The 26,752-nt window shown below is 52.2% G+C and overlaps 7 non-coding genes across 7 annotated transcripts; 3 read left to right on the forward strand and 4 right to left on the reverse strand.

Annotated features, from left to right (window-relative positions):
- Nucleotides 1–5,845: 5,845 nt before the first annotated feature.
- On the reverse strand, nucleotides 5,846–5,918 carry Trnar-ccg (transfer RNA arginine (anticodon CCG)). Its single transcript has one exon. It is a non-coding gene; the product is annotated as a tRNA-Arg (tRNA).
- Nucleotides 5,919–9,297: 3,379 nt separating this feature from the next.
- Trnaa-agc (transfer RNA alanine (anticodon AGC)) lies at nucleotides 9,298–9,369 on the forward strand. The gene has a single exon. It is a non-coding gene; the product is annotated as a tRNA-Ala (tRNA).
- Nucleotides 9,370–11,244: 1,875 nt separating this feature from the next.
- Nucleotides 11,245–11,316, forward strand: Trnaa-agc (transfer RNA alanine (anticodon AGC)). Its single transcript has one exon. It is a non-coding gene; the product is annotated as a tRNA-Ala (tRNA).
- A 7,063-nt stretch (nucleotides 11,317–18,379) lies between these two features.
- On the forward strand, nucleotides 18,380–18,451 carry Trnaa-agc (transfer RNA alanine (anticodon AGC)). The gene has a single exon. It is a non-coding gene; the product is annotated as a tRNA-Ala (tRNA).
- Nucleotides 18,452–20,085: 1,634 nt separating this feature from the next.
- Trnaa-cgc (transfer RNA alanine (anticodon CGC)) lies at nucleotides 20,086–20,157 on the reverse strand. The gene has a single exon. It is a non-coding gene; the product is annotated as a tRNA-Ala (tRNA).
- A 1,294-nt stretch (nucleotides 20,158–21,451) lies between these two features.
- On the reverse strand, nucleotides 21,452–21,523 carry Trnaa-ugc (transfer RNA alanine (anticodon UGC)). Its single transcript has one exon. It is a non-coding gene; the product is annotated as a tRNA-Ala (tRNA).
- Nucleotides 21,524–22,668: 1,145 nt separating this feature from the next.
- On the reverse strand, nucleotides 22,669–22,742 carry Trnat-agu (transfer RNA threonine (anticodon AGU)). The gene has a single exon. It is a non-coding gene; the product is annotated as a tRNA-Thr (tRNA).
- Nucleotides 22,743–26,752: the final 4,010 nt, after the last annotated feature.

Genomic DNA, 26,752 nt, shown 5'->3' on the forward strand with positions numbered 1-26,752 from the left:
TCCACTCGGCATTTTGCTGTGTGCATGAGTTGTGAGGGCCTAATCTCCTCCCTGTGTAAGCACATTTGTTATATTGGATTAGGGCCATTCAGTTCATCTTTCATTTAGCTCTTAAATACAGTCACCATTTGAAAAATGCCCAATATTTCCCCTCTGGTGGAGACACTGTCTGACCCACACTGGTGTTGAGAGTGCCTGCCACATTGACAGGGCTCAGTGGGCCAGGGCTGGGCTTTCAGCACAGACAGAACAGCCAGGGCATGCTGGGGCTGTGCAAGGCCCTGGAGGGCTCCTGTGCCTCCCTCCGCGGTGCCCTCTGCAGTGTTAGTGAGGGGGAAGATGGCACTCACTGCTTACCTCGAGGTGCATGTGTTGAGTCTTTCCTTGCTGCACCAGGACCTGGACTGTTTTGGGCCCAGCCAGCTGTAACAGCCTGACCAGAACCCTTTGGCCTGGGGTTAGTAGTTTTGGCCAGGCTGGATCTTTACTGGGTTCTTTTGGAGAAGAACACTGCACGAGTAGAAGTCCGACCAACAGAGTGTCCTGGAAAGTCAGTGTCAGCCTAGAGGTGAACGCCACTTCTGATGAGCTGCTTCATGGTCTCTGTCCTTGCTGCTGTCCCCGCTGTACCACTACCGAGGGGGCTCTTCCCGTGTGGCTGTGGAGGCTGCTGGTACAGGGTCACAGGCTAGGCCACATCCAGGGAGGCCTCTTGCAGGCAGGGAGGCTGCAGGGTCCCTGAGCACACAGCAGGAGGAGCAGCAGAGCTCCGAGAAGGCCCAGTGACCAGCTCACTCCTCAAAGCCCAGCCAGTCCCGCCTAGCACTGCCATACAGTGGAGGTAAAATTCCAGTGTGAGGCTGGTGGGGATATTTGAACCCAAAGGCAGCCTGCTCACAGCCGGCGGGCCCTAGACCCAGTGGGAGCACAGAGACCAGACAAACTGGGTGTTGTCAGGAGGGACGAGACCAGAAGCTCAGCCACCACGTGTGGTGGGACTTTTCTGTGCAGAGCAATTACCTGCATTAGTGCTTCTTTGTGGTCTTAAAAAACAAAACAGAACAGCTTCACCGAGATCTAATACACATGCAACAATATTCAGCAGTCTTTAGAGTAAAACTTGACAGGCTTTGACAAAGGTATGGATGGCTAGGACTCAGTCACAGAAGCAGCTTGTGTTCGCTCCTTGAAGGAAGACCTTTCCGCTCCCCTCCTGTCCTCTCCCCTCCCTGCTCTAGCCTCTGCTGCTGTCCTGGCACAACCGTTTCTAGAACTTAGCAGGACTTGCAGGATACAATATCCGTACGTGAGCTCCTCCCCTTGGGAGAGGCACCCACATCGACCAGGTCGTTTTCCCCTTCCATGGACCTCGGGGTCCAAACAGATGGATGTGCTGTTTTGCTCACTGTTGTCCCTCTCTTCACGGACCTCAGTAAGAAACTGTGCTTTTCTTTCCTTTGGACATGAAACTGTCAGGAGCTCTGAGCTCTGAGCCAAATGTAGCTGATGTAGCTGATTGGCAGGGTCCCCCACCCTGCTCCTGCCCTGCTGCTGTGATGGTGCCCGAAGGGGTCCCAGCTTTTGTGCCCAAGGATATCAGCAACACCAGAACAGGCCGGGTTCTCAGGCTGTGGTCTGAAGCCACTGTATGATTCCTAACTGTGATAATACACCACGGTGAAATTAGCAAATTTAGAATCACCAAATACCATTGAAGTAGGGGAACTGCTGTGAACCCACAGGAAGATGAAAAGACTGTAGAGTGGGCTACACCAGCCTGCTGTGTGGCTGAGAACCCTAGACAAAAGGCAGGATGACCTGCCCTTGTCCTGGCTATTTCATTGTACGGAAAACCCTGGCTGGTGTATGTGCCACAAAGGATCAAGACAAAAGTGTACATCCCAGTACTAGGGAGGCTGAGGCAGGGGTTACAGTGAGTTTGAGGCCAGCCTGGGCTACAGAAGCAAGTTCAAGGCCCGCCAACACTACATGGTGAGACCTTGTTTCAAAAAAAATTTTTTATTGAAAAGAAAAAAGCATACGGATGGGGTCTGGGGTGTCAGGAAGTGGTAGAACACTTGCCTTCCATTCCGTGAGGTTCTGGGTTCCATCCACAGCACCATATAAAAAAAGAAACAAAAGCAAAACCAGCAAGATGGGCATGGTGCACACATCGGTTACCCTAGCAGTCGGGACCGAGGCAGGAGGGTCACCTGAAGTTCAAAGCCAGTCTGGGTTATATACTGAGACCTTGTCTCAAAAAACCAAAACAAATAAAGAACAAAAAGCAATGAGTCATTAAAAAAAGGAATGCTGTCACTGAAGCCAGCTTGAATGAAATTGGAGCTCACAGCCAAGAGGAGTAAGGTTAGACGCAGAAGATAAGACGTCACTTACCTGTGGAGTACGAAATGGCTGATCTCGAAGAGGCTGAGAGCAGAATGGAGACCACCAGAGGCTGAGGGTCGGCACGGGAAGAGGTCACTGGTGAGGACAGTGAGGGGTCACTGGTGAGGACTGGTGAGGGGTTGTAGCTGACTAGGAGCTGGAAGTTCAGGTGACTAGATCAAGATAACAGGGCTCAGCCATTTTTTGTGTCTCTCAAACTACCCCATGCCTGTAACTTAGAGCAGAGGTTGGTTTTGGCTCCCAGTGTCACAGGTCTCCAGCATGCATGGCGGCCAGCCTCAAGAGACAATGGCACGGCGGAAGGGGCTGCTCACTTCAGGGTGGCCGGGAAGCAGTGCAGGAGGAGCCAGGAGGAAGCATCTGTGGTCACAGCCGCAGTGACCTCAGCAGCTGAACGCATCACCGATGACTCCTCTGGTGAATCTGGTGCCCCAGGATCCAACCAACCTCCACACATATGAAGTTTTGGGGGGGACTGTTTGGTCCTCCAACACGCAAGAGAGAAAAAGAAAAAACAGAAAGAGACCTTTATTGGGGGCACGAGAGGGCTACTGAACAGAGACAAGCACCCTCTGGAAGCTTCTGGGAAAAAAATTTGGAATTTGACAGTGGCAAGGTCAAAGGGGTGGGCTCCTTTGACAGCTGATTGGAGGAGCATTGTCACACGTGAAAAGCGGGAAGTTTAACTTCTGGATTCTTGAGAAGAACGCGGGGAGGTGCTGTCCAGGACCAAAAGGAGGCACTTTTAGCCCACACATGGGAAGAACCTATCAGGGACACCACAGACCTAAACCGTCACAGGAACCACATATTTCAAAAGCTGAGGCAAGAAGAGTTTGGATGTTTTCACCATAACTGACAAATGTCTGAGGAGATAAGAAAGAAAACTAACCTGATCTAAACATTGTAATGTGTGCATCAAAAAATCACATGATGTTCCACAAATAAGTATAATTTTGTGTATCAAAATAATTTCACATTTATACCTATGTATTTCATTTTTTAGTGATAATGTAAAGAGTATTCTGTTTTTATTTTTCTTTTGAAACAAGATCTCATTATGTACTTTAGGCTGGCCTGGAATTCTTGGTCCTGAACGACAGGATTACACCACACTTAGATTGGTACTCCTTTTAATTTCAAATTCCAGCTCCTTATTATTTGTATGTAAGAATGAGACTAACTGTTGTATACTAGCCTGGGCCATCCATCCTTGCTATAATCTTGTAATTAATTAATTAATTTGCGACAGTCTCACTAGCAGTTCAGGCTGGCTTTGAACTCACTTCTATAGCCCAGGTTGGCCTTGAACTCATGGCAGTTTGCTTGCCTTAGCCTCCACAGTGCTTGGTTTACAAACTAACACCATCATGTCTGGCCTATAACGAATTTTAGTTCCAAAAAAATTTTTTTTTTACATTTTTTACCTAGATTTTACATCATCTACATATAAAGATAGTTTTAGTTCTTTCTTCCCAGTCTGCACACATTTTAATTCTATTGGTCTGGGCTCCACCACACTGCTGAAGGGGAGGGTAAGAGGAGAGATCCCTGCTGTGTCCCCGTCTTATCAGGAAAGCTTCTTGTTTCTCACCATGGTGTATGACACAGCTTTAGGGTTTTTTGTTTTTGTTTTTAGATGGCATCAAGTTGAAGAAATTCCCTCTATTCTTAGTTTGCTCAAAGTTTTTTTTTTTTTCTAACCATGAATCAGTGTCAGCTTGTTAATGAAATGTATTACATTGCTTTTCAAATGAGTAAAGTATATTTGGAATAAATCCCACTTTATTGTGGTGTATAATTCATTTATAGATTACTGGATGTAATATACTAATATTTCATGAATGACTTTTGTATCTCTGCTTGGAGGAGACGTTGGTCTAGTTTTCCTGTCGTATGTCTTCATTTAGCTCTGGCATGGTGGTAATTCTAGCTTCATAGAATGAAGAAAGAACTGCTTCCTCTGTTTCTGTCTTCTAAAAGAGACTGCAGGGAATTGATAGCATTTTTTTCCTTAAATATTTGAAAATATCACCAATACACCATCCAGATATTGTGCTTACTGTTTGAGGTATAAATTATTGACTCAATTCCTTTCATGGTTACAAGAACTCTTCAGATTCTCTATCTCTCCTTGCATATGTTTTGGTAAACTAGGTCCTGGGATTAGATTAGGTTCTGTGCTTCCTGTTTTATGAGTTCATTCCTGTGATTTCAATTTCAGCCCCAGGTTTCCTGAAGCCCAAATACACGATTGCTTCCAGGTTCCACCCATACAAAAGAAACAGCCAGGAGGAACCCACGGAGACAGTTCAGGTTGTAGTGACTTTTGCTCACCGCTCAGATCCTGTCCACGGAGACGCAGAGAGGGAGTTCCTTGCCACTGGAAGAGGAAAAAAGCAAAATGCTGAGAAGACAAGGGGCGGAGGTTCCAAGGAAAGCTCGCCTTTGGCTTTAGAAGATCATCCTTTTCTTTTACCGTTGGAACCACACCCAGGAACTGGCCTGAGGTAGGCAAGTGCTTGTCACTGGACTTACCCTAATCCCTGGGCTACCCCAGGTGAGCGCTGGGTGCGGTTGGGGCCCATTCAGAGGCTGCTCTCCTCCTTGTCTGTACTCCCGGAGAGCTCGAGGTACATAATAGTGTGATGACTAAGATCACAAACTGTTCTTTCTGAGAATTCCCCGTGTCCAGGAACAGGTAACAACTTTAGCCACGAAAATTATTCACATTATCACAACTCTGCTTTACTGACTGCATGGACAGGTATAATTTGATGTTTCTTTGTGGTGCTGGGAATCCAACCCAGATTCACACGTGCTAAGAAAGCACTGTCTTGCCAATGAGCTACACCTCAGCCTAGGAATGAAACTCTGATATCTCACAGCAGGGCGTATCTAGGAAGCATTTCACTGAGGTAGGGTCAACACCAAAGGAGAAAGGCTATGCAATTCCACTTACATGAAATTCCACAACAGGCAGATGTACAGACAGGAAATAGTTTGGAGAGGAGCAAAAACCGAAGGACTAGTGGGGGATGAGGACCAGGAGTTAATGGTTCAAAGAACTTCTGTTGAGATGATGAAAACATTGTATTTTACATTAAAAAATTAAAACAACTTTTATTTTGTATATATTTTACATAGGGAAGCAATACTGAATCATGGCAATAAACAACAAAAATTTATTTTAAATACTGAGACTCATTTCCAAAAACAACATATTTTGGCTTAGTTTCCAGAGTTACCTCTTTGTTATGCAGTTTTGGGGGAGAAGCTACACCTTTTTAGGTATGGGTCGAGGCTCGAGGTTGGGGTGATGCGGGCACAGCGAGGGTTAAACCGGGGTGGGGGTGGGGATTGGGGCGCGCCTCCACCCTGAACCTCGGTTCTGGCTTCTTCCCGAGAACCCCAGCACCGCGGGCAGGAAAAACGTCGACCACGAAGGGACTCGAACCCTCAATCTTCTGATCCGGAATCAGACGCCTTATCCATTAGGCCACGCGGCCAGTGGTGGAGATTTCGGGCCACGTGGACCCAAAGACAGGGGCGCGGGGCGTGCAGGGACGCCGCCCCGAGCTGCCTGCTGAGCCCGAAACGCAGCGAGCGCCGGCCGGGGGCGCACGGCTGCGACAGCCGCCCTGATGCCTCGCGCCCGCCCGCCCGCCGCTCACGTGGGCGCCGCCGCAGGAACAGCGCGCGGGAGGGGCGCGCCCCGCCCGGGAGGCACGCTGGGCCCCGGCGGCCTCCGAGCGACGTCGTTTGAAAGGACGCCCCGCGCGCCCGTACACAGACTGAGGCCGCAGCCTCCGCTGCCCGGCGCGGCCCTCGTCGGGAGCCCTCCGCCCCGCTCCGGCCAGGCGCGGCCACCCCCGACCGGCGACGCGAGGTCCCGTCACCCAGGCCTCTCCCGGCTGCTGTCCCACAACAGGCCGCTCGGTCACTCTGAGGACACACAGACAGTATGTGGGGTGACGAGCGAGGCCCACAGACTGGGGGCGCTGCCGGCAGCCGCGGGAGTCTTTGAAAGGCGCGGCGCGGCGTGGCGGGCGGAAGTGAGGTCGCGGGGCGTGGCATCGAGAGCGGGTATCTGGGCTCCCGCACCTTCCGGTCCCCTGCTGCTACCGAGGAGAAGGTACCCCGCAGTTACTGCTGCAGTAAAGGAGCGCAGCTACTGAGGCAGGAGGGGCGAGGACAGATTCCTGCAAGCAGGAGGCCTGAAGGGCAGAGGAAAACCGTGCAGTCTGGCTCTCCAGAGCCCGTGGAGTGCCCGGTCCTGACAGCTGGCCGCAGCCAGTGGAGACGCAAGGCCTCCTGTGCTGTAGGATTCGGGGGACCTGAGATAAGCCGTCCGGAAAACACATGGAGCAGCCGCCTTCAGCGACCGAGCCTGGGGCGCGGGCGCAGTAGAATATGCTAAATGACTAAAGGTGACCCCACGCGGATGCAATCTCATTTACATTGTGGGTTTTTACCACCAGCTAAGAATCTGTGGACCAAAACCCCTGAAACATGAGCCAAAAGGAACATTACTCATTTTAAACTGATTTTCTCAGGTATTTTGTCACAGCAATGGATATCTGACAGCGCAATATTCTGGTCTACCAGTCATATCATGGGGTAGCATGAACCGAAGCTGTCAATATGAATCCAAACCCAAAATCATATATAAGGAATACATCCGTAGTCAGCTTATTCTACTCACATACAAAAGCAATAAAAGAAGAAAGAAAGAAAAAGCATAAAACCAATCTGTGTGAGGTGTCATGTATGTTTGTAATTCTAGAAGCCAGCCTGAACTACATAGTGAAACAGTCTAAAAAAAAAAAAAAGTACAAAGTTGAGCAGGGAAGGTCAAACCTTATTTGCAAATTGTACAGACATGAGGATGAAAATCCAAGGGAATCCACTAAAGACCTTGCAAAAGTTTTACATTATCTCTGCCACAATGCAAGCCTGTTTTCAAAAGCATTGTTTATATTCTCATGCACAACTCATTCCAGCTAAAATCCACAGCTCAGTTTCAAGTTTCTAAATTTCTTTTCCAAGGGGTATTAAGATTTCTTTCTTCTGCCTTTTCATTCTGTGGACAAATGGCCACGTCTAGCTTTTGTTTTGTTTTATTTGCTTGTGTTCATTTTTTCATGTCTTTCCTTTCCTTGTATTGTTAAAGAACGGTCCTCTTTATGTAGATCAAAATGGCCTCATTATGTCACTATGTAGCCAACACTCACCTTCAACTCATGGAGATCCTCCTGCCTCAGTTTCCTGAGTGCTGGGATTACAGGTGTTCACTACCATACCTGCCTTTTCAGTGCAGCAAGTTTAATGTACCTCATTCTACAGATTGTACTAGTATATACAGTCTAAAATTTTTTGTATTAAGCTTTAGATTTTAAAAAAATTTTTTGTCAATGCATATAATTACAAAGAATAAGTTTTGTGGCATTTTCAAACATGCATATATCATACTTTCATCATATGCAGCCTTCAAATTTTTGATACTAAGATCATTTAGTCTTGTTCTATAAGTTGTATTATGTTAATAATGGACTTTTATCTAATGATTAATCATTCATTTTGTTGTTGTCTTTTTTTTTCCATTTTTACCGGTACCGGGGATCGAGCTCATGACCGCCTGCTTACAAGGTAGGTGCTTATGCCACTGAGCTAAATCCCCAGCCCCCTGATTAATCATTCTTATGTTGCTGGGTCATTCTTATGTTGTTTAGGTCAGTGCAGTATAAAACTTAACATTTTCCACCCCCGGTGCTAAGATTAGAACCCAGAACCTGTACTTAGGTGGGCAGTGAGCTATATCCCAGAACACTGGCACATTATTAACAACTTTTGCAATTATTTACATAAAGATATCAGGAACAATAATTTCCTTTTGGGCTGGGGATTTAGCTCAGTGGTGTTAGTGCCTCCTTGGCATGTGCAAGATCGTGAGTTCAATTTCTGGTACTAAAAAAAAACCGCACATTTCTTTTGACAAGTATGTGTTCACTTCAAGACTTCAAAAGAACAGGACGAAGGCCATTAGAAAGAAAAGAAGACAAGAGAGAGGGAGGAAGCTGAGGCGGGAGAATCGAGGCCAGCCTAAGCAACATAGGAGACCTTCCCTCAAAAAAATAATAAATAAAATGATTCACCATCCAGGAAGAAGGAAAAAAAGCCAATGTCTCCACATAATATGTTTTTACTTTTAAAAAGTTCAAAAACGTCCAGCTTCCTGCAGGAATTTAAAAGGGCAATACAGTCCAGACCTGTACAACCGTTAACTTTCCATTACTATAACAAATACCTGAGTTAATCAACTAATAAAGCGACATTATTTTAATTCAAAAAATACACGTGATGAGGTTGGTCTCTGATTTCCCTTTCATTCAGTTTTGGCTTTTCAGTCGAAACCCGAAGCCGCGGTGATGTTGGCAGGTTGTCTCCGCAGCGCCCTCGCCTGGTGGGAGGTTGCACTGCGGGGCGCGCGGAGGACCCGGCCCTTCCCGCTCTGGGCTGCCTCCTCCTAGGACACCGTTCAGGTCGCGTCCCCAGGTTTGCTGGCCCCGTGGCTGGAACTCCAGCGTGACAAGGTCAGCCAGAAAGATCAAGAGCCCTGCAAAGCTCCCCTAGGTCTCAGGCGGGCGGGAAGCCTCCACTCCCACGCGCTCTGCGGACACGGGCATGCAGACCCCGGGAGGCCTTGCTCCATCGCTTGTTTGCAAACGCTTGACCCAGGGAGACACTCGGGAGAAGCGCGGGGCGGAGGGCCGGACACACAGCCTCCGCCGCCGCGCCGTCTGTTCTCCGGGTCTCGGGCAGCGATGGGCGGGGACCTAGGCCGCCGCGTCACAGGCATAGGCGTCTTTCGTGCAACTTCTGATGTCCGGGGGTGTAGCTCAGTGGTAGAGCGCGTGCTTAGCATGCACGAGGCCCCGGGTTCAATCCCCGGCACCTCCACTTTTTACTACAGGCCGCGAGGGCCTTTCGGTCAGTGAGAACGGGGCTCCCGGAAACCATCACAAAGAAGCCAACTCTCTTTTGCCTCTAGTGCGCGCGCTTCCCTACGGTCCGCTTCTGGGCCCGCCGCGCCGCTAAGCTTCCCGGCTCGTTCGCGGGCGGGGACGCAGCCGGGCACGCGCGCCGCCCAGAGCCTTGAGCACGCGCGTGACGGCACATGCCCCCGCCGAGTCCGAGACAATGCGCGCCACCCGACCCTTCCGCGCGCTCCAGGTGGCTCCCCGCCCTCATCTCCCGGGCCACCCGTTCCTGAGGCCGTCGGCGCCTAGGGCGAGCTCAGGCCGCGCCTCCGCCTGGCGCCAGCTTCCTCGGTGTGGGAAGCGCGGCGGGGACCCTGCCCCCGCCCCACCGCGTGCGCGCGCCGGGAGCCCGGCCAGCGCCTGTGCACTCGCCCGCGCTCCCGGCGGCCGGGGCAGGCTGAGCCCACACCTTCAAGGACGCGCGTGAGGTTCTAGGCTGGAAAGAGCGGGCTGGAAAATTAGAAAAGGCTGAGATTTCAAAACACGAATTTGTTATGATTTTCTGTTTTAAGAAAGGCAATGAAATGCAACTTTTAGTGGGAAAATGCTAACAGTTTCGTCAATAAAGGGACATTCTTAAAATTGTTGCGTGCTGCCGAAGCCCTCGTGACACGGACCGCGCGTGACTCGACCCGCGCGTGGGCGTCTGGCGGCGTCGCACTGCCCAGCTTTTAGAGCAGAAATCTTGAAGCCAACCGACAACTATGCAACTTTATTTTTAACAATATTATTGAGATGTGTGCAATTTTTCAAATATTTGACAACTGAATGAGATCAATTTGTAAATATCCAGACGGTCCCTGAGATGGAAAATTGAAGCGTAAATCATAACTTTAGGAGGAGGAGTCATAATAAATAAGATTTTAGAAAAGATTCAGCCATTCATAAAGCTTCTTCAATAACGTCTTAATAATTTTGAAAAATTCACAAGAATTTGTGACATTATTTGTGCTTTTATTTTTAAAATCCATTATACTTCAAGGATAAAAAGAAAGAAAAGGAAAAAACAACAAAATTTTTAAGTACATCAATCAGGGGTAACGATACGAACATTATGCATTGCCACCCCCAAATCATTCATCCAGAACACATTTGCATTCAGTTGTCCGCACAGTACCAACACAATCTCTCTCTTCAGCGAACTCAGAGGAGTCAGTAGTATAACTATCTCAAGTATTTTACATTTACATATAGTATGTACGCATAATCATATGTTTCTTTCAACTTCTCACACTAATGAAACTACAGTGTTTACACGTGTGTCTTATTTCATTAATGAGTAAGGTCTCAAGTTGCATCTATTTACCCATAAGAGGCTCCAGTATATCCTTCTTAATGGCTGAGTAGTATGTACTTTCATTTAATGTAAGCACCAAAATTCATTTCAATAGCCATGTTACAATGCCTACTACAATATTCCAATAGCTACAGTAGTTACCCATGACATTTTCTAGCTTTATCTGTCTGTCTACCTATCTGTCATTTTTCTCTTCTTTGAACCAGAGATTCACAGTGTAGCCCACTCTAGCCTTGAAACTCGCAGCAGTCCTCCCAAGTGCTGGAATTACAGACATACACCACTTGGCGCGACTCTAACTTTAGAACTGGGATCAACATTCATAATTGATTTATTTGAGGGATGTTGGGTTTTCCTCTAAGAAACACTCGGTATTTTCCCAAGCCGTTAAATATCCCTGCAGGTTTCTCGGATAGACCGTGTAGCGTCAGCCCAGCCACGAACACAGCGACGCTAGACTGGCAGCTTAGGTAACTTTGCCAAGAGGCTGCCGGCGTGGGGGGTGTAGCTCAGTGGTAGAGCGCGTGCTTAGCATGCACGAGGCCCTGGGTTCGATCCCCAGCACCTCCACTGTGTGCTGCTTTCGACATTCAAGTTCAGAGGGTGCAGTTTGCTGTAAATCCTGGAGTTTTGGTCTTTTAGAGATGTGAGTGGGGGCTGCAGTGGGAAAGTTTTTGTCAGAGAATCTCAAATATGCTTTTCAAAACAATCTCAGGTCTTTCAGTTCTTGATATTTATTTATTTATTCATTTATTTTAGAGTCCTGCTATGTAGTTAAGGGAGGCCTCAAATTCACTGAGATGCTCCTGCCTCCTCAATGCTGAAATTAGTTTTGCACCACTACACCACCACTCCCTGTGCTTTGATTGTTCATTCACATGAAGTGGTCGCACAAACCTTGCTCCGCTTAGGGTCGTTCAATGAGCGACCAGCACGCAACTCCCAAGCACCCCGAGCCTCCCTCCAACCCTACTCGCCGGCCCGCGCGCGCGTGTGTGCGGATGCGTGTGTGCGGGTGCGCGCGCACGGGGACCGCCTCTTCTTCCCGCGCTCCCGCATCCCGACCCTGCAGCACCGCCCACGTCCTCCGGGGCTGCGAGGAGAGAACACCGGGCGCGTGTCCACAGCGCACTTGCAGTTCCCGAGGCCGGCAGGGTCCAGCGTCCGCATGTGGCCGGGCCTGGCTGGGGACAGGAAGGGGCGCCCCCTCCACTACGCACCCAAACCCCACATCCTGGGACGGCGGGACCACGCTCCTCACTCAAGGCCCCTCTTAACCCCCACGCGGGGCGGCACTCAGTGGCACAGGGCCCTCGCAGCGCGCGCTGGTCCGAGAGGTATTCATGGCTCCATCTTTGTAACCAGATCCGCTGGCGTCACTGCGGGTGGCCGCTCTTTTCCCCCAGAGCTCTGGAGAGAGGACGCCGCTGTGGAGATCCCAGGCGTCTTGATGTCCTCGTTTGCTGTCGACAGAGAGCGACACTAGCGCTCCTGGTCTCAAACTTCACGGAAAGAGGGCGCCCACGTGGCTGGCTGCGCAGTGCACACTGCTTAGCCTAACAGCCATTTCCCTGGGCCTGCGCCCCTCCGCAACAAAGAACAAGAGCACAAAGAAGGCCAGGAGGAGACCGGGAGGACCAGGAGGACCAGGAGGAGATGGGAGGACCAGGAGGATCAGGAGGACCAGGAGGAGAACGGGAGGACCAGGAGGAGACCGGGAGGACCAGGAGGACCAGGAGGAGATGGGAGGACCAGGAGGATCAGGAGGACCAGGAGGAGAACGGGAGGACCAGGAGGAGACCGGGAGGACCAGGAGGACCAGGAGGAGATGGGAGGACCAGGAGGATCAGGAGGAGAGCAGGAGGACCAGGAGGATCAGGAGGAGCCCGGGAGGACCAGGAAGAGATGGGAGGATCAGGAGGGGAAAGGGAGGATCAGAAACAGGCAGGTTCGGGAAGCGTTAACCGCACTGAATCCCCAGCCCGGCTGCCCGAGCTGAAGACGCCAGGGCCAGAGCTCGCCGGGGAGCTGGGGTAGGCGGAGGGAAAGAGCAGCCGCGGAAAAGGAAGATAGTTTCCTTTGTGATTCCTTGGGTTTCTGAGCGTTGTAGACAGAAAGCAGGGAGATCCTGGTGCCGGTCCCCTTCTGCTCCCCAGTTTCCTTCGTGCTGGGCTTCACAATCAGACAGCTGGGCCTGTGCTAGACGGGGTGGGCGGTGACGGGTGGTGTGGAGCACCGAGGTTAAAAGGTGCTGACCCCACCACTAGAATGTACCTGGAAAGACGCTTCCGTGTAGCCGAAATAGCTCAGTTGGGAGAGCGTTAGACTGAAGATCTAAAGGTCCCGGGTTTCGGCAAGACTTACCAGTATTTTGGTGTAAGTTATGCCTCTTTTGACCATGTGTCCGCCCGGACCATATGGACTGCACTGGCTAAGCAAAGTAAGACCGTTCTAAGGCCTTCCAGAAAGTGTCGGGAACACAGCACAGCTTGCTTTCAAATTTAAAACCTAGAATATTAGTTTAAAACCCTAAGAACTTCGAATATACTGTACTGCGTGCTGTGACACTTGGCAATGCATTTCTACTCCGATGCTATGTGGGGGAGGCTGTTTGAACCACAAGAAACATTTAAGAAGAAGAACTGTACAGAAATTACAAGAGACGTGCAGAAAGAGCAACCTGGGTTAACAGCATTGTTAAATCTGGAATAAGGAAAATTGTCAGCTATTGCTAAGCTCTTAAACAGTTACTAGAACACCCTGATTTTCTTTTTTCCTTTTTTTGGTACCAAGAATCAGGCTTGCCAGACAGGGGCTGTTCTGCCCCCTGCACTCTGGCTGCTTTTGCTGTCTTCTGCCACCTTGAAGTGTTGCCCAGTGCCATGCCACCCTGCCTTGGAGCCAGCTGATAATGGGCTAAAACTTCCACAAACAGTGACCTAAATAAACCTTTCCGTCCTTCATTTTGAGTGTCAGATAATTTGTCCCAATGATGAAAGAAAAGTAATCAAGACACTGTGAAAAAACTTTTTGAAATCTTTCTTTTGAAATTTGTTCTCTATTTCATATGTGAAGAACCTCTTGTAAGTGTCTTGAACTTAACGTATCTAAAGCCTAACTTTTGAGAACCCGCGGCTCCCGGGATCCGGCCATGGTGGAACTTAGACGGCTGCACAATTTGCCCGCCCTCTTGGTAAGCGCCCCTGGCATGAGCCAGGAGGAGAACCAGTCAGCAGCTCCCGTGAGAATCAAACGGCCCCTGCCCCCGCCCCCTCCCACCGCCACCGGTTAGCAACTGGAGACGGAGATCTGAGCATCTCCTGGGAGGATGACTATATGCAACCATAGCAAATATGGGGGATTTCCTTCTATCTTCTGTTTGAAGGCAAAGGTGGTTTTCACTGTTTTGTTTTGTTATGATTGTTTTTCTCTATTGAATATTCTTTTCAATTGGTTTTATAATGTTATATTTTTTGTTTGATTTTGCTATACCTTTTTTTTTTTTTTTTTTTTTTTTTTTTGTCTTTTTGAGACAGTCTGTATTCAGTTCAAGCTGGCCTTGAACTCGCTTTGTAGCCCAGGCTGGTCTCAAACCCCGAACCATCCTCCTGCCTCGGCCTCCCGAGTGCTGGGATTACAGGCGTGAGCCATCACACCCAGCTTGCTATACCTAATTGACTGGACAACTTTTGTGAAGATAAGGAGATATACCATAGTTCCTATTACTACTATCCCAGGATCCTGCTGTGAACTTCTGTACCAATTTCACTGCATTGTCTTGATTGGCTTTGTTCTGTCTTGTTCTGTTATATTTTTACTACCTTCAAAATAAAATCTTTCTTCTCTGCCTTCCAGTGTTCCTCCTGTTAGACCGGTGTCGCAAGGAGGACTCCAAGGGCCTCGCTCTCATGTAAAAACAAAGGGGTTTTTATTATTCCGCGTACACGGGGTCCTCCAAACAGGTGGAAACGGAGAACCCTGAGTTGGGGCAGGGCTGGTGTTTTTAAGGATGAAAACCGCAAAGCAAGCGTTGTTACAGAAGCCAATCATAGCAGTTAGAGCAGAACAGTTGGTGATTTGTCCATTTGTGATTGGTCAGATCATGAGGGGCGACCAGTGGGTCAGAGTTGATTAACTGTCTTGTTTTGCACAGCTTATTTTTAGGTCACCTAGCTCCTGTGTGGCTTGGTTCTGACATACTTCCCAATCTTGATTAGCATAGTCAGCAGACTTTATCTCTGAGTTTCCTGACATAATTACCTTACTTTAGCACCACAACCTTTCTATTTGTAGAGGGCAACAATGGTTAACATATCAATTGGGTAAGATTTTACAATTCTTTACAGAAGAGAGCATTGATTAACATATCAATCTTTTACCCAGGGGAAAGGGAAGACACACATTTACAGTTACAGGTATTACTATGATATAAACGAAGCTATTTTTGTGAAGAATGTACAATCTAATACGATCTGATGCAATTAACACAATTTGTGATGGGGCTTCTGGATAGGGAAGACCCAGGATGTCAGGAGCTATTACCTCAGGCCTTTGTTTTATGGCCTCTAGGAAGTTAAAACTTAACCTAGTTGGATTTGAAGGGAGAAGGGGAGGGGAAGCAGCAGATGGAAGGAGCTTTCTTGGTCTCTTCACTCCCTCCCCAAAAGATGAATTCTGTCCTCTTTCCACTGTTTCTCCTGTTGGCTACATACTGTCATCAGACTGCGCTTCTCCGGGTTTCATTCTTCCCTCCTGACCGTGAGTCTGTCTTCTGCTGAAGGCTCACAACCCTCCTGTGCGCCCTGTCCATCAGACCACTGAGCAGCATCTGCCTTAGGCATTTATGATTTGCAGTATTAACAGCATGCTGAGGTTGCTTTGTGCTGAGGATGGAGTAAAATGCTACATGACTTGCTTAGCAGTTCATAACGAAGTGCCCAGCACATTGCTCCATCTCTGTTCAGAGCTGGCTCCCTGCCTAGTGCTGCTCAGGAAGCGGCCTGCAGAGTGTGTTTGGCAGGCGAGGCTTTAATGGCCTTTTCTTGTTTTTGGAGATGGATTTCATTATGCGGTTCAGGCCGGTCTTGAACTCCCCAAGTAGCCCAGGCTGACCTCAGATTTACTGCAATCCTCCTGCCTCTGCCTCCTGAATGCTGGCATTCTAGGCATACACCACCACACCCAGCAACATCCTTGTAGACTTCTGGAGGAAGCCGGAAAAGTCTCACAGTAAGACTTGACTCTTACCACCACCAAAGTATACTGAGGCTTCAGAAGTCCAGCTGCTCAGAACTGTGATGCGAGCGGCTCGCAGCCGGTATTTGATGCTTGCTTTCAATGTTGCCCTTTCATCGCAGGTCTTTCCACAGCATGCAATGATGAATTCACACTTATTTATTTATTCAGTGCTGGGGATCAAACTCAGAGCCTCCTGCACACTAAGCAAGCGTTCTGCTCCTAGCTAGAATCCCCTTTTATAAAATCCACGCAGGATTCAGAGCTTTGGGAAATTGGAGACAGTGCAGAGTGAGACTGCGTAGCTTCATGGTGACCACCTGCTTGCAAGTACAGTGCCCATCCTCAGCAAACCTTGTTTGGACTGAGACACGGGAGGGCCCTGATATTCTTGCTTTTCTGCTCTCCAGCCAGATCTGTGCTGAGTTTCTCCTCCAGCCTGAGCAGTGGCCAAGGAGCCAAAGGGGCCTCTGAGTCCACCTCTCCTGGAGACTGGCCAGCCAGGCGAAGCCCTCTGCTGTCTGCTTCTGCGGGTCATTTACTGTCATGGACTCCTGCTCCCTTAAAAGTTGCAGGGTTTGCTCAGCCTTCTTTCCTTTCTGGTCTTGACATCCTTGCAGATTTCTGAGATTCAGCATTCTCCCTTTAGTGATACTGTTTCTTTTAAATATCATCTTTCCTTATTTGTCTGGATTTTTAATATGAGGCCCTGGTTCAACACTCTGTACTTCTAGTCTTTATAGTTTTCTGGCTCACTGTTCAGACTTTACTTTCCAGTGAGTTCTGAGCCAGCAGCCAGATCTATTTCCTTCATGGCTGTGGTGTGTGCATGTGTGCGTGTGTGTGCACACGTGTGTCTCAGACCTTCTTGTTTCTGTTTCTTGGTAGCAGCCCCCACTCCACCCAAGACAACTGAGGCAGAAGGAGCCAGAAAGAGGAGGGAACAGAGTCAGCCTTCCTCCACATTCCCCATGGTTTACTGCCAGTTCCAAAAACTGCCTACCCTAGGTACAGAGGTTTCCCTGCATTTTTCCAAAAAGTTTTATAGTTTTGTATTTGCATCCCTGATCCATTTTAAGTTAATTCTGCATAAGGCATGAGAGTTATATACGTCTTATATCTGCATCCATTCAACTGCTAAGTCTGTTATGCTCCATGAAATTATTTCTACAACTTTGCCAAAACAAACAAACAAATAAAGTTAAGCCTACTCGTATGGATTTTTTGCTCCACTCTGTTAACCTGTGTATCTACCTCTCCCTCGGTACTACAAACTCTTAATTACTTAGGCACTTCTTAAAATCTGGTAGCTGACTCCTCACATGCTTTTTTTTGTTTTTTGTTTTTTAGTGCATATTAGACACAAAGATTAATGGGTTTTCTTTTGGCAGATATGTGCCCAGCAATATTTTTAAAGATTATTTTGTTTTTCTGATCCTTCAATTTATCAATTTTGGAATAATTTTGTCTCTATTTATAAAATGTATTGCTGGCATTTTGATAAAAGTTTCATTAATTCTGTGTGTCAGTTTGAAAGTGGCTCCTGGTCTAACCTGAGTCTTGCAAACTGTGAACATAGCATGATTATTTGTTTAAATTATCTCATACTTAAATTTTATTTATTTTTGTCTTTGCGTGTTTTATTTATTTTTACTTTTTTGGTACCAGGAGTTGAATGCAGGACCTTGTGCTTGCCAGGCAGGTACTTATACCACTTACCTATATTCCCAGTTCCTCATAGCTTCTTTTTCACAATCTAAGTCTTTGTTAGTTATACACCTAAGCCTAGTGTGCGGTCCCAGCACTTGGGAGGCCAAGGCAGGAGGATCCTCGTGAGTTTGAGGCCAGCCTGGGCTATGTAGTGAGAGCCCTGTGTCAAGAACAAAGGGGGAAAACCCCAAATGATACCCGCCTGATCAAGTCCCTTTTCTCAGGCACTGTCGGTTTGCTTCTGTAGCTGCGGTGCTCTGGGCGTGCAGGGTCAGTGCTGGACTACTGACTACGTTTTCCTCTACAAATTCCACAGTTTCGAGCTTAGGGTTAAGCACGTAGTCCATTTTTATTGGGTTTTGTACTTGGACGCCCGGTTCTGTGTTCCACGCGGATCTGCACCCTTCTCGGCGCCCGCGGGACCCCGGAGTCCCCGCCACTACCCGGGCAAGGCATGCTTCGGAGGGCCAGTGGCCAGGGAGGCCGTCCGGGGCGCCTCGGGCCTGCACTGCGCAGGGCAGGTGACCCCACGTCCTCGCGGGGACTCCTCTGCGGGAAGACCCCGGCTTCATGACCCCGGCGGGTTTCCCTTCCGAGCAGTGTCCAGGATCTGGCTTCAGGGTTAAACGTGAATTTTGCCCTGCTGGGACGTAGAGCTTCGTTTTTACACCGGGCCCCACCCAGCGCAGGGGGTGTAGCTCAGTGGTAGAGCGCGTGCTTAGCATGCACGAGGCCCTGGGTTCGATCCCCAGCACCTCCAGCGGTCCAGAGCCTAATTTCAGCTTCCTTAGGTATAACTGAAGGCTGACGTTTTTGTTTCGCAGACGCGAGCTTTCCCTAAACTCCGCAGCGGTGCCCACCCGTGGACGGGTGACCTCTGGCTGCCCGGAAAGCTGCTCTGCGGCCTTCGAGTTATTTTGAAGAAGCAGGAAGGACGAGCTGGGGGACAGCCTCGGAAGCACCCCCAGAGGCCCGCCGCGACCTCTGTCCCCGCCTTGCCCTCCGCCCGCGGAGGCCAGCCCCTCGCAGCGCCTGGAGCGCGCGGCCCCGGCTTTCCCTCTCGGAGCTCGCAGGCGCCCCGAGTTCAGCTCGGCAGGGCAGCGGAGCGGGCGGGGGCTCCCCAGGTGGCCGGCGGCCGACGCCAGGCTCCCCTCGCCCGGCACCGCGCGCCCCTTGGTGACTGGCGCGCGCTTCTGCGCCTTGCGCGCGGCTCCGAGAGCGGGCGGCCGGGCGCGCCGCCGCGGACGCGGGCTGGGCTCCCCTCGGGCCGGCTTGGCTGTGTGCGCCCGCATCCGAGTTTTCCCTGCTCCGCCTCCTGGACTTGTTAGCGCCTCTGGCTTCGTTCCGAGAGACACCAGCAGTCCCGGGGGCGCGGCCCGTGTGTGATCGCGGGAATCCACGACCACGCACAGATATCTGTGGGGGGCAGCACGGCGGGAGCCCCAGCCGAGCGCGGGCGTGAGCGCGCCCTCTTTGCCCATTCGGGAGCCGAGAAGAAGAAAGCGAGTTCGTCCTCTGCCCTACAACAGGAACAGCCACCGCCGCTCGACCGGCACCTCTGGTCCGGGTCAGCCCTCCCGGCGTGGGTCCCCGCAGATTTTTCGTGGCGAGGGAATTTGACGTCGTTTCCAAAACCCCGATTCATGTCGAACAGCTTGCAGCGGCCTCAGAAGGAAGCTGGACCCCGTCAGGGTGGGTGCGCCCAACGCGCCACTTCTCGGAAACGCAGCGTCGCGGTGACGGGAGCTTGTTTCCCGGAAACTCAACGATTTGGTTCCTGAGTCCTCACCCACGCCGGGACCTCTGGCCACGCCTGCTTTCGGGACCTCCACGACGGGGATACCGAGGCACCGACCGGCTGAACATCGGAGGACGAACCTAGAAGGACCCGCGAGCGCGCGTATGGGGCGAAGATCCGAGGCCACCCGCGCCGGGGCTCGGTGCTGGGTGCTCATTCCTCGAGGTCGGACTCGCCCGGTTGCGTGGGGTCAGGGACCCCCGTAGGGCGCCGGCGGGGTCTGCGGTTACAGATTGGGTGGGCACTCAGCGAACGCCGGCTGGTGTGGAACAGAACTAACTGCGGCCCAGGCCCCTGAGCCCAGGCGCCGTCCGCGCGCAGGTGGGGCCGTACTGTGAGCACGGTTTGGGGCGCGCTCTGCGGCCCCCAGCTGGGTCCTGGCCAGCGTTGGCGGGGTGCCCGGCTCCGCACCGCCAGAGGGATGCGTTCCCGCGGGAGGCCGCTGGGCTTTGTCCCTCTCATCCTGTGCGTTACCAGGACCATGGCAGAACCCCACCTACGAAACAGAACCCTGCGGCCGCCTCTCCTTCACTGGGGCGTGACAGAACAGGAGTGGGAGCTGCGTGAAAAAGAGCCCAAAGAGGAAAAAAGCGAGGTGGAGGAGCCGGGGTTTGAACCCGGGACCTCGTACATGCGAAGCACGCGCTCTACCACTGAGCTACACCCCCTGCCGCGGGGAGCGGCTGTGAAAACCAGCCTTAAGATACGAGCCCTTTTTCAGTTGCACTCACTGTGTGGACTAAAGAAAGGTCGCTGGCACGTTGACCGGGTCCGACGCTGGCCGCTTCTATCCCAGAGCCTCCCGCAGCCCTCACCAAGGCGATCGCAACTTCCCTCCCACCCCGCGCCCTGCGTGCGAGGAGGCGCCGGCTGGTCGCACTGCGGGGTGAGGCGCAGGGTTTTATTAGGACGGGCAGGACTCGGCTTAGGTGATGGGTGGCCTGCGGGTGCGCGCGGCGTTAGAAGCAGGTTCGACGTCAGCCGCGGGCCCTGCACCCGGCGCGGGAGCCTCGACCGCAGCCCGGACCTCCGGCCTCGCCTGCGGCCACGAGCACTGACAGTCCCTCGGTGCAGAGCGGAGGCCGCGGGCCCGGAGGGCAGGCTGTGACGGGGGCGGCCGGGAGCTCCGGGGGGTCCGGCGTGCTCCCACCCCGGTGTTCTGGGACCCGATCCCGGCGGTCGCGCTGCTTCAGGCAATCCGAGGCTCCGTCCTGTTTCCAGATGAGGCGCGGAGGAGGCGGCGCGGGGGCCTCCGGCCTGCTGGGCAGTGAGGGCCGCTGCGGAAACGCCGTCCCGGATCTTTCTCCCAGCTGCCGCCGCAGGGTTCGGTTATCCGCGGCGCTGTGCCTCGCTAACCCCAATCGACTGCCTTTTAAAAACCACATTCATCTCGTTCGTTCTCAGTTCCCTAGGTTAAAAGTTAGGGTCGGACCCGGTGGGCTTTCTTCTCCCCAGACGGGGGTGGGATTGCTCGCTGCTTTGCACGTAGTAGCAACCGGCCAGGCGCCAGGCCGAGAGCCTCCACTCGGGTCCCGTCCTGGCCTCCAGCCCCTCTCGGCCTGTCCTGCCCAGCGTCCTCTCGTCGCTGCAGACCTTTTCTGTGGCAGCTCCCAAAGAGGTGCCCTAAGAGAGGAAAAGCAGCTCCCCAGTCTTCTGTGAAAGGAAGCCACATCCATCTCATAGCCTTCAGGAGATGAAGACACCAGGAAAGAAATGAGCGCTGAACAGTTTCATGCCCCAGCTTTGGTCCCCTGGGGTAAGGGGACATGGTGGCTGCCCAGTGGCATTCTTACTGTTGGCGCAGCGCAGGGTTTTAACTTTGTTCTCTTCTGTCTCCTGGTATTGCATCAATCAAACCTATTTTCTATGAGAAGAGGTTAGGTAACTAAAGGAAGAAAAGTAGGATAGCCATCTCTGCATTATTTTGCGTAACTATCCTGGGAACAGAAAACATGACCGCTCTGGAGGTGCTGGGCATCGAACCCAGGGCCTCATGCATGCAAAGCATGCGCTCTACCACTGAGCTACACCCCCACCACTAGCTACTAATCATTTTTTGAGTCGTATTAAAAACTGTGAAGCGTATTTTCTGCATTCTCTGTAAGCGTCTGTTTTCATTCTTCATCCTTGTGTTGGTTGCTTTGTTTTGTTTTCTTGCAGTCGTAGTCTAAGGAGAACTGCATTGTAGACCAAATTGCCTTTCTCCGCAGCAATCTACAAGTACAACCTAAGGTTTAGGAAGCACCTCAGTCGTGGCCCTGTGAGTACGATGAGAATCAAGTTTATTTCCAGGGCAGTTGCTGTTTGCCTTAGTTGCGTATCCCGAGCAATGTTTTCATGGTGGCAAGTTCAGAAAAAAAGACAGAAGAGAGAAGGGGCAGGGCAGACAGACACACACATTTACAGGCTCGTCTTCTCTCCAGTCTTCCCTTCTCCTCCATTCCCAGCCTGACCTGCTCCCTGTGAATGTAGGTAGTTTGCATCTGTAGTTTACCGGCTGTCAGCAAGTGTGCGCTTTTCAGCAGATGACCGAGGACGCAGGCGGGAAACCAATCCCCAGAATCACCAGGAGGCCGAGGCCCGGGTCACCTGGCAAGTATTAACCTCAACTGTGCTTCTGCGCCTTGGAAGATTGTGGGAGATGAAGAATTAAAAGAGGAACATAATAAGGAGCGTCACACTTTCTCTGCAGTTTCCTTGGTTTGTGAAGAGAACACAGGGTGTGGAGAGCCAATACTGCCCGGCTTGGGGTCCGCAGGTGGGACCTGCGCGCTCAGCAAAGGCGAAGGCTGGGGACGCAGCGCCTCTGCGGTACGCTGGAGCCCCAACGTCCCTCGGGTTCCCGGGCCTCGGCAGGGCGAGCGTTTCGGTCCCCCTCGTCTCCACGACGCGAAGGGCTCTAAATTCCAGGCTGGAGTGGGGGAGCGCTCCGCCTCATTCCTATTAGGATGACACCTAGGAACAGGTTAGAAGCCGAGAGGGGCGGAAGGCGGCCTGAGTCAGGCCCGCGGCTCTGGCCTCCTTGCGGCCGTGGCCCCCCGACCCCGATCCCCCGATCCCCGGCCGGACCCACCCCACTCGTCAGCTCGCGTCCTGCCACGGAGCCGAGCCCGCGGGACCCTCGGAGCTGCAGGAGAGTAAAAATAGGCAGATCACAGATAGGAACCTGCCCACCTCACAGGCCCCGCTGGGACTCGAACCCAGGATCTCCTGTTTACTAGACAGGCGCTTTAACCAGCTAAGCCACGGGGCCCACATTCTACAGCTGCGGACTCCTCCAATCCGAGACCAGCACGAGTGTAGACCGCACCTGCCTGTGTTCTGTGCAGGGATCCGGCAGCGCTTCCAGCGAGTCACAGTGCATGCGGGTGTTCGGGTCCCTTGGGTCCGGCTGTGCCAGGGGCTGGGGTCGAGGTTAATGTGGAGGTCGGGCTCAGGCCCAGGGGTTGGGGTCAAGGTTAGGGTCAAGGTTAGGTAGGAGTCTGAAAGTGGCCGGGTAGAGGCCGGGCTCCGGGATGCAGGCGCCGCTGCCCACGCTGCCCACACCTCGAGGGGCGCAGGGACCCCGGCTCCCGCCTCAGGCCTGCTCAATGCCACGCTCCAGGCTGCAGCCCGCGGCGTGAGGCTGACCTGGGTTGCGCGGGGTCCGGGCAGGGCTGGGTGCTGGATTCGAACTGAGGGTCCGCGTTGCTCCGGTTTCTGTTTACCTCTGCGTACCCCCGCGCCGCACCGCACCGCAGGAAGCCTGGAGGCCGGCTCCGTCCAGCTGCCGCCCTCTCCACTGCGCGGTCCACGCCTTGCCAGGGGCTCTGCCGCAGAGCTGCACCTGGCCTGGCGCACCGCGGGGTGGGGACCCAGAGTCCTGTGATAGCACATGTCCCAGCGAGAGGGCAGGGCAGAGCCTGTGCGCCCCAAACACGGAGCAAACGCCAGAAAGACCTCAGAGGTCGGGCTGGGACCCGGGCGCAGGGACGACGCTGGCCTTCCCGCCCTCGTGCTCCCGAGCGACCAAGCGGGACACGGAGGTCCCCATACGATAGCCCTTCTGCCTGGTCGGGCGGTCCCAAGCCAACGAGGCCTGCCAGGTCGTGCTGGCTCCTGGAGATCTTGGGCCTGCCTGGGCTTCTCTACCTGAGAATGTTTTTCTACATTAATAGAAAAAGTATGTAAAGTGCCTTGATTTACAGGTTGTGTTTGTACCGGGCCGGGCACGTCCATATGGTTCCAGGATTCATCTGGGTTCTGCATCCTAGCAGACTGGAAAGTTTAAAAGTAGTGTTTGGTGAGCGAAGACATTTAACACCCGCACATCTCACCCTTGAGTCACAAGAGTGCAGTGACAAATTCACAGCCTGTCCTGGGCCACACACATCTCGGTACTTTAAACGTTTATTTTTTTCAATTTTCAGCGCTTATGCAGCATGTGAAGATGGTAAGTCATCTTTGACGGTCGACTTCACTCCTGAGTTTCAAATGTGTTAAATATTCCCGGGCTGCCAGGTGGAAGGCGTAGGTCTGCAGTCCCAGCACTCAGGAGGCTGAGGCAAGAGGGCTGGCACGACCTGAGGCCACCTTGGGGCACACAGAGTTCAGGGCACAGTCCCTAAGACCCTGCGTCAAAAACAAAACAGAACGTAAAAATTCGGCAGTCTACTGACTTATCATGTAAGGAGCTCCGCTTATTTCGGGATGCTGGGAACACAGGTCTGGGATCCAAGCAGGAGCCTTCAAATTCATCACCTTAACGCCTCTCCCTGTTGAGCAACCTCACCATCCCGTACATTTGGGGGTTTTGTCCATTTCTGTTTCGACTTTGCCCTCAGCTCTGCGCCCTCGGTCGAGGCCAAGCCTGGCGGCCCCACCAGCCCCGCATCCCCTCCCCTCCCCTCCCTCGCGAGAGAACCCCGGGGGCGCCGTCTCCACCGCCCGCTCCAGCGCAGGAAGCCGAGCCGCGGCCAGGGAAGCGCCGAAGAAACTTGGCGTCCCAGCACGCGTCTCCGAGGGGCCATGGGAGCCACACGGCGGGGACCCCGATGGGCTCGCGGGCCCGACCCCCGAGGCGAGGGGTCCAGTGACCGGAGAGAAGGGCCGAGGTCCACACTCGTCCCAGCCGGGGACCCCGACCCCACGGTGACCGGAGGGCGGGAGGGGCCCCACGCGCGCGACTCCCCTCGGGGACCTGGCCGGGGCCCTTCTCACGGGTGTCGGGTCAGAGATAAGAGGTCGAAGATGCTCCGTGTTTCCCCAAGTCTTGGGCGCCCTGCTCTCCGGCTCCGCGAAAACAATCTGTCCTGATCGGGCTCGAACTCTTGGCGCAGGCCCTTCGCAGGCGGTGGAGACCTGGCCTGCTGGTCACGGCTGCGGTCGTCCTCAGGCCCAGGCTTAGGGGGCTTGCAGGGGTGAATCGTCCGCCCGCAGAGGCAGCGATCCTCCGCAGAACCACACGTGCGCAGAAAGCGCAGTTCAGACGAGCTGTGTTTTCAGTGCTAGGGAAGCTGGGAAGACGCAGCGTGGCCGGCAGCAGGGGGAAGGACTCTCCACAGTTCGATGACCAGACCAGGAATACAGCCACCGAGGAGGCGGAGGAGGGCAGTGGGGCCCCCGGACCCAGGAACGATTCGAAGCCAGGATTGAAGCCCATCGGAGAGCGAAGAGAGCGCTCAGTGAAGACGAGGCAGGCAGTGCTTTCTCCCTGAGCCTCGACTCTCCGCATGGAATGGGCAGCGTCGGCCTGGCCACCTGACCAGGGGTGGCCCGGAGTCCTCCACCGAGGAACGCGCCTGTGGGCTGGAGCGGTGGGTGCTAGTGGACCGCAGTGGCCGGTGAGTTGTTCAGGTTCAGAGAGGGCGACTGAGCTCGGAACCCAGAGCAGCCACAGCCGGCTGCGTCTAGCAGCTCCAGGTTTCAGAGTGAGGAGAGCCGAGCTCAAACCCGCGGGAGGCCAGGGAGCCCAGTGCAAGCGGGCGGGAGGCACGCGGGGCGTTGCAGGCTGAACGAACAGGGCTTCAGCCGCACAGCCAGAAACCAGCCTGGACCTCAGTGGAGCTGAAGGCGCAGGCTCGCTGGGCGTATCCGCCCCCTCGCGTTAAATCCCGGCTGGCGAGCTCTCCGCTGGTGGTGATCAGCGCACACCCGGCTCTGCCGGCCTGCTCTGTCTACCAGCAACCGCACAGCGCAACCTCAAGTGGCATTTTTTTAAATTTCCTTTTTTTTTTTTTTTGCTTTCTCTTTTTTTCTTGACTGTTCTTATCTTTATGAGTGTGAATGTTGTATCTACTTTCACTGTTGTTCTATTCTGTTGTTTTTGTTTCTTCTCTTTCCATTCTGTCGTCCTCACCACTTTCCCAAAGTCAGTGTGATCTTCCTTTGTCCCCAGCCTTGTTCTAAGCTCTTTCTCTTCTTCTATTTCTCTGCCCCCCCCCCCAACTTCTTTTAGGTTTTCTCTGAGTGTAGAATCACCAGATGGAGGGCGTATTTACTGGATACAGTTTTCTGGTTTGTTTTAGATTTCATTATATAACCACAAATTTAGTTCATACAATTAAAGGTGGCAAATTAATAGTTATCACATTTTGTCATCTTCTGGGCTGTGTTTGATGCTATTGTTATTGAAGACTGTACTACTTCAGCCCAGCTGACATAACTGTTCTAACCAGTTATTCTTCCTGTGTACCAAGACTGATGCTGCTTCCGGGTCATAAAATACACTAGAGGTGTATACACCAAAGAACCAGGGGCTGGGCCAAGTAGGCAGCCAGTTCTCATCCCCAATCAGCTCAAGAGGTAGAATCTTGCAACAGGCTCAAAACTCAAAAGCCACACGGAAAGATATTCTTTGCTCTTGTCTAGGAAGAACCAATACAGTGAAAATGGCCACACTTCCAAATTGTTATACAGGCTTAATGCAGTTCTGAGCAAAATTCCAAAAGCATAACTCACAGAAATAGAAAACAATCCTAAAATTCATTTGGAACAGAAGAGTCTTAGAATACTAAAGGCAATTCTGGAAACAAAGACAAGGCAGGGAGGCTCACAATCCCAGACCTGAATTCCCCCCCCTCGGTCTTTTTCATTTTTATCAGTACCAGGGATCGAACTCGAGACTGCCTCCCTACAAGGTAGGCGCTTATGCCGCTGAGCTAAATCTCCAGCCCCTCAGACCTGAATTTTTAAATTTTGTTTTGTTTGTTTGTTTGTTTGTTGTGTTTTGCATTCACTATGCAATTCAGGCTGGCCTGGGACTCATTTTATAGTCCGGGCTGG

Source organism: Cavia porcellus, unplaced genomic scaffold (assembly GCF_034190915.1).
Source record: "Cavia porcellus strain 051 isolate PalLab524CR breed Dunkin Hartley unplaced genomic scaffold, mCavPor4.1 scaffold_13, whole genome shotgun sequence".
Taxonomy (NCBI): domain Eukaryota; kingdom Metazoa; phylum Chordata; class Mammalia; order Rodentia; family Caviidae; genus Cavia; species Cavia porcellus.